Source organism: Excalfactoria chinensis, chromosome 11, assembly GCF_039878825.1.
Source record: "Excalfactoria chinensis isolate bCotChi1 chromosome 11, bCotChi1.hap2, whole genome shotgun sequence".
Classification (NCBI taxonomy): domain Eukaryota; kingdom Metazoa; phylum Chordata; class Aves; order Galliformes; family Phasianidae; genus Excalfactoria; species Excalfactoria chinensis.
The window spans coordinates 12,805,117-12,811,116 of NC_092835.1; the positions used below are offsets into that span (position 1 = coordinate 12,805,117).

General features: G+C 38.7%; 1 long non-coding RNA gene across 1 annotated transcript in view; it reads left to right on the plus strand.

The window, feature by feature from the left end:
* The window catches only part of LOC140257096 (uncharacterized), a 45,803-nt gene extending 40,172 nt beyond the window's left edge, over window positions 1-5,631 (plus strand). The window contains exons 2-3 of the long non-coding RNA XR_011904954.1: window positions 4,793-4,974; window positions 5,452-5,631. This is a non-coding gene — a long non-coding RNA (uncharacterized lncRNA). The remainder of the gene's footprint in view (window positions 1-4,792; window positions 4,975-5,451) is intronic.
* The last annotated feature ends 369 nt before the right edge of the window (window positions 5,632-6,000 follow it).

Consider the following 6,000-nt stretch of genomic DNA (forward strand, 5'->3'; position numbering starts at 1 on the left):
TATGGACACTTTGATTAAGACTGATCTTAAATATTTTCAATTACTGTTTTCAAGTGTTTTTTGTTTTTGTTTTGCTTTTAAAAGCTAAATGCATTTTGTGGACTTCCTTTATGTGACTGGATGCCATCAGAACACATTTAAAGGACTGTTTACCTGCTTTCTCTGCTGTAATACCACTTTTGTTCAGTCCGTGCTTCACAAAGTGTGAATGTCTGATGCCTCTCCACTCTGTCTGTGCAGGCAGGAGTGTCCTGCACCATGTTCTGCCACCCTGAATGCTGCAGAAAGGGCTGCACCCACATTGGCTGCATTGGACAGCATAAAGGTGCACGTCTTGTTTCTCTTGTCAGTCCTAAACCCTTAGAAAACAGTGATTGTGGTTCAGATGTTTGAAATCTTTTGTGTTCTACTTAGTTCTGGAGAAGAAAAAATATATGTATGGTTTGGTTTTGTGTTTTTTTAATTGCTAGTTCTAAAAGGAAGAGGACATATGAAAAATAGGAGCTGCTTCTCTGGGAGCTGTCAGGGTGTGTTCACAGTGCAGCAATAGTCACTGCATTGCTAGATGCTCTTTTGCACCTTTTCTTTGTCCCTTCCATTGCTGTTGTAAAAGTATTTCTTCCTTTGAGACTACTTACAATTCTTTTTCATGTCAGTGGACCAAAATTTGTCCTTTGATTTTGTCAGCTCCCAGGGGAAAATCACCAAGGTCCTAATTGTGAGACCAGATATGAGGACACTTGGCGCTTAGCAGAATTAGGACCTTAAGAAATTAGTTCTCAGAGTAGTTTTAAAGCTAACCTAAAGTATTTCAGAAATTCTCTGTGAGGTGTTAAGCTAACAAGATGTGTTAAACTCACGTGTCATGATTTGAAAGCTTGAGAATTTAGAAGTGGGAAGCTCTCTAAATTCACAAGGAAGATGAAAAAGGAGAGAAGGAGCTGAGGAACAAGAGGGGAAGGACAGCATGAAGTAGTTTTTCCTAACCCCTTTTTGACCAAGGCAAGTCAGAAATGTTCAGCTTGCCAAAGAAATGGAAACAGCAGGAGAGATAGTGGTAGTTATTTATCTGAAGTATGATTTCAAAAACTGGGGAAAAAAATAATGAAATATTTTGCATTAAAGGTTTCCAGAACTTTTCAAGAACTCCTTTTCTGTCAGTTACTTTCCTGCATCTAAGCCAAAGTGCCCTGTTTTCTTTTGAAGGCTTTCTCTAATGTACCTATTATCACATATACTCCTAAGTGTGTGGTTGTGAGTACTGTTGTATGTTATCTATTTATCTATAATTTGGGTGTCCAGCCTTTTGGTTTGTTGGGCCACCTTGAGTGAAGAGGAATTGCCTTGGGCTGATGTTCTGGTTGTTGCTGAGCAAACTCACAGCCTCCCTACAATGGTACAGTCCTCCTCAAGCAACAGGACAGTGCTTGTCCCTGAGGTCAGCTGCTGCACCAGGGTTGTGCGAACAGGAGAGGATCAGCCAAGCCTAAGTACTGGAAATTAATGATATTTAAAATAAATAAAATTGAAACTTTTTGGTTTGTGGGCTTGTAGGATGTATCTGAGTGACTTTTCTCAGAAACCACATAGGCTAGATACTTGCCCTCATATCTGATTCTTATGTTATATTAACTGGCTCCAGATGTTGCAACCGTAGGGAAATAAGTACTTGGAGAGTTGTAATTGCATTGTTCATGCAGCAACACTGGGAAGAATAATCTGAAGAGACTGATAGTCCTGCCTTCTTCAGGAGGCAATGCTGAAGGCAATTGGCTGTAGCTGGTCACATAAATATTTGAGAAGTGAAATGTATGCATGGAGAACAATGACAGATAGTAGCAGCAGAGGGTTCATCAGATTAAATGGGAGTAGAAGAGAAGCAGGTATCTCACTTTTTTTCTGTTTCAGCACAGTGTACAGAGACACTTTTAGAGAATCTCTGCAGAATGCTTCTTTGAAAGGCCAGAGTTTACCTTAGAATAAAATTGTCTCTAAAAGAATTTAAATGTGACTAAATATATATTCAAATTCTGCATGCTTTTTATGCAGGATCTGATGTGTTTTATCTGCAAGAAAGTGAATTGCTGGCCCTGCACTGAGGAACATGGGCTCTATTCATGCATGTGAATAGAAATACTTGTATAGAAATATTTAAATTGCATGAGTTTAAGGAAAAAAAAAAAAAAAAGAGAAAAAAAAAAAAAAAAAGATACCATTAAGGTGATGGATTCTCCAAAAAAATCCTTCTGAGAAAATGTGTCACGGTGTATCTTCTTCTCCATAAATTGCGCTGCTTTGTGGTTTAGCAGAAGTGCAGGGAAATTGGATACTGGGCTTGCTTTCCTGAGTGTGAGAGATACTGGTTAAATAGCAAAACTGAAGACAGTGTGTGAAAAGTATGAGGAAATAAATATATCCTTTTGTGGCAGATGCGCTGTATTTTTGCATTTAATGCTTCTGTTTGGCCTAGCTGGTAATATGGCTAGTTCATATCTGATTACCACACCGATGGTAAAGAACACGCTCAGACTTACATACATTGAACTCCAAAGTTTGTATTAAAATGGTAGGATAGCAATTCCATGCAGACTGCTGAAGCAAACTGTACTTTAAATGCAAATCCCTCCAGGTGCTGAGGAGGACAATTGCACTCACCAACATGCAGGCATAGCTGCTCTTGGAGAGTATGAGAAAGAGCTGAATTGCAGTGAATTAATGTTATCAGATTGAGCTGGGATTTATTTATTTTTTTTAAACAATGAGGAGAGCAAGACTACATTTATTTTCAAGCAATTTAAGAATAGCCCCAACGAGGTTGGATCAGAGCTCTGAGGGTGGTGATCTTTGTGTACACAGTGTGGCAGGTGGGAGAGCAGGCACTGCGGGAGCAGCAGTATGGCCAGGCAGGCGGGCAGTGATGCCCGTGTCCCTGTGCTCTCACTTCTATGCCTGCTCCCAGCTGCACTGCCCTGAGTTATGTGCTGTTTGCGTGCTCTGGAACGCAACTTCCAGTTCAGACTGTGCTGACACAACCTAACTCACATTCACAGAATCTGGGGCACATTACACACCAGCCTCTGAGATGAAAGGCCAGCTGTGAACTAGCCATTCTCCTATCAAACCCTTTCAGTCAGGCAGGCTCTAATGAGAAACACCAAGGGATATGTTTCCAGCTCTTCTCTGGATTTGGTCAACTTCTAAAACGAGGCTAATTGTCTACATGTGTTTTGTTCAGTTGAAGCTCTGTCAAGAAAGCAGTCAGTCTGGCATGGTTTAAAATTCAGCCCTGATTGTATAAAGCATGTAACTCTAGTTTACACTATAGTTTAAATTCCATTGATATTTTAGGCACACAAAGATGCACAGCACTGCACAAAATGAAATGAAGCCATTTCATTTGGTCCCAGACCCTGTTAGGTTACCAAAGTGTTCTTAAAGTAAACAGCTTTCCTGCTGGCTAAGTACAGTAAACAACACAGTGGTAATTTTACTGTTGTGAGAAGATAGCCTGCAGATTAGCAGGCACAACTGATGATTCTTCAGGTAAAATGACATCTACCTATCTGTGTAGGTGGTTTTTTTTCCTCTTAAATGCCTTCTGGAACATTTAAAAGAAAAATGTGAGTTCGGTACAGTATATGTATTATAGATATAAAGAGATCCTTATCTCTTTCCAACTATTACAAGAAAAGGCTTGTATTTAATATGCATCATGTTACAGTGTAAAGCTACTCACTTTTAGCAACATGGAACAAGTTCCTAAAATGAGTACGGGCTTATCTTACTCATCATCACAAACTAAAATGATGAATTGTTCTGCCTGCACTAGTGTTTGTTAATGTATTTCTAAAGATAAGCTTTAACTGCAAATTAGATTCTGGTAGCTTTTTGCCTTTAATTAATTATTCTCATTGTCCAAAAAGTATAAAAGCATTAGAGATATATTTAACTTCAAATTGGCCATTAGCCAATCTGGTTTTGTTTGTTTGATATTTTATGACATATTTTATTCATTTTTGTTGCCCATACATTTCACAAGCACTAAAGCTCTATTTTGCCTACTGGGACTGAAGTTTTGGAGGGGAATAAAACAGTCTTTTCCTTACTATTTACTTTAAAGAGGAAAGCTATATGGAGGCTCTGATATTTTTGGTAGGCACATGTGGAAAAAACATGTGTGACTGTATGACTGATCCAACAGATCGCTTAGCTGTATATTGTGGTATGCCATTTAGGGGAGCAATCTGAAGTATGAAACAAACTCAAGTGCATGTGAAAGTTCTGGGAAGCAAAAGAAACTTTATGCTTACAAATGCCCTACTAACATGCTCTGTGTGTAATTAGGCTATGCAAACGATTGCATATGTTTCTATAATGAACTCATTTACATATAATCTGGCCCAATCTGCTGTGTACTTAAGACTATACAGGTAAAGAAATATACTGGCAACCTTCCAGGTATCCTAAGATGATGAAATTGTCAAAATAGATGGAATCTCACAACTGGGTTGCATAGTGCAGTGGCACATAGTGCTGTAGCAATGTGATGTATGGTATTTCTAGTGGCCTTCAGTTATTTTCACTTTCGTGATGGACTGGAAATTCTTGGGATAAATGAGATATGCCAAACAGCTTTTTGGTTATGTACATTTATTTTACTTTTACATTAGTTATCTTTTGCATACAACTTCATCAAACAGCCCCATGGGGTAACATTACTTGTTGAAGATGAAAGAATGTGCTTTGTACTGGTGTAACAAGTTTTGTTTGTCTTTTTTTTCTCTCTCCTCAGATAATGCATCAGTACTTTGGGTGGCTTCTGCATGCCTCGAAGTACTTCAAACTTCAGTGCACCTGAAAGTACCCTTGGAGCACAGTGACACACGGTGTTCTGGGCCAGCTGGAAAAATAAACACTACGAAGCAGCAACAACCGTCTATTACATCTAATGTCAGTGAACTGCAGCAAGAAAAGGTAGGAGAAAATTGAACTGTGAGACATAGACCTTAGGAAGCAAGTTCTTAAACTTGTTTATGTGCTGTTTAAAAAGAAAGTAGAGCAGATGTACCTCATGTGAGAGTTATTAACATAAATATAGGGTTGACATTAATACTTTGAAGTAATGCTGATGAGTAGCCTGTTAATGTGTCACATCACCCACGGTATTTATTATATTATCTTCAGCGGAGGTTAAATAGATATCCTTGTTGTAGAGATGGAGAAGTAAAACTGGCTGCTGCAGGGTGCTATTTTAGCAGCTTGTTTGTGGAGTAGGCTCTCCTGCTTGCTTTTGCCATGTGGTGTGAGTCATTGGTTACGTGTAAGTTTGCTACAGGCTCTTAATTCTTCTGAAGTAGCCTGTTATAGTTCTGTGCAATATTGTGATGTTTGTTAATACTGGAGAATTTGTGAGCAACAACAGTAGGAAATAACTATTTCTGTTTTACAAAGGAGGCAACTGAAGCACAGGCCAGTGTTACCTGAGGTTGCTTGGTGGCAATGCTTTGAAGAGGGCAGATAAGTCTTGACTGAATTCATTTCAACACATAGGAGAAGAGCTGCTACTGTACATTCCTTTTCCTTGTACGTTCCTTTTTCCATATGCAATTTGACTGCAATATAAAGGTTGCTCTGTAGACCCGCCATCAGTTTATGTGCTTTTTCAAATGTTTGCGACTTCACATCAGGTGGCTAAAATACTCAGAATAGTAAATTCTGACTGATATGATGGAACCTGATCCATCCTATCTGTGTGGGACTGAGACATTTTGAAGGTCTTATCTGAGATAGGCTGTATGTCAACAAATGTCCTAATTGCTTTTTCATTTCTTTAAGCTAGTGTGTGGGCCCTAGGGGTAGTTAAGTGATGAATAGCTGAGCACTTAAACATAACTTCAGGAACTAAAAGAAGAGTTAGTTTCAGTAGAAAATGTTTGCTGTTTTTGAGTAAAAGACCTCTTTGTATTTGTTTTGTTTTTGTGGAAAAGAAGTTCATTTTAA